The sequence below is a fragment of the Aplysia californica genome, unplaced genomic scaffold (assembly GCF_000002075.1).
Source record: "Aplysia californica isolate F4 #8 unplaced genomic scaffold, AplCal3.0 scaffold01681, whole genome shotgun sequence".
In the NCBI taxonomy this organism is placed as follows: Eukaryota; Metazoa; Mollusca; class Gastropoda; order Aplysiida; family Aplysiidae; genus Aplysia; species Aplysia californica.
In genome coordinates this window covers 39,145-39,993 of record NW_004798951.1, presented here as the reverse complement: position 1 = coordinate 39,993, position 849 = coordinate 39,145, and the positions used below count along the sequence as shown (strand labels likewise).

At 43.7% G+C, this 849-nt stretch overlaps 1 protein-coding gene across 1 annotated transcript in view; it reads left to right on the top strand.

The window, feature by feature from the left end:
* Window positions 1–849, top strand: part of LOC101848172 (5-phosphohydroxy-L-lysine phospho-lyase) — a gene marked incomplete at its 5' end in the record, with an annotated part of 10,208 nt that overhangs the window by 5,284 nt on the left and 4,075 nt on the right.

Genomic DNA, 849 nt, shown 5'->3' with positions numbered 1-849 from the left:
AACACCACAGTGAGAAGTAGGTCAACACCACAGTGAGAAGTAGGTCAACACATCAACACCACAGTGAGAAGTAGGTCAACACCACAGTGAGAAGTAGGTCAACACATCAACACCACAGTGAGAAGTAGGTCAACACCACAGTGAGAAGTAGGTCAGCTGTTATGTTACACCGAGTGCACACCAAACATTTATTGGGTGTAGTTGGAGCCAATCAGAGTGACATTCATGGATGAGCTGAGGTCGTTTGGGTTTTTTAAAGTTTTAGTAAAAGTTGAATGGCATTTGAGACACAAATTTAATGTATCATGCGAGTGCCGAAGATTAGTACAAAAGAATAAGATCCAAAGAAAAGAAGGAGAGATAAGGATGGTCAATTTAGAATAGACAGAAGGAGAAAACCACAGCACCTGCCACTATTGTGTTGATGTGTGTTGACCTACTTCTCACTGTGGTGTACTAGGTATTGCAGTACAGATTTTACAGCCCTTTCAACAGCTGTGAGCTTATTTGAGAAGCAGGTCCATCTGCCAGGAGTTGGGAATGGGGCATTCAGAGTGTGCACCAAATAAAGAAATAAATGAACACCAAGACAACACCTGGCCTATACCCTGGTGCAGGGTGTGAAAGGCAATGATGATGATGATGAAGAAGATAACACCTGGCCTATACCCTGGTGCTGGGTGAGAAAGGCAATGATGATGATGATGAAGAAGATAACACCTGGCCTTTACCCTGGTGCAGGGTGAGAAAGGCAATGATGATGATGATGAAGAAGATAACACCTGGCCTTTACCCTGGTGCAGGGTGAGAAAGGCAATGATGATGATGATGAAGAAGATAACACCTGGC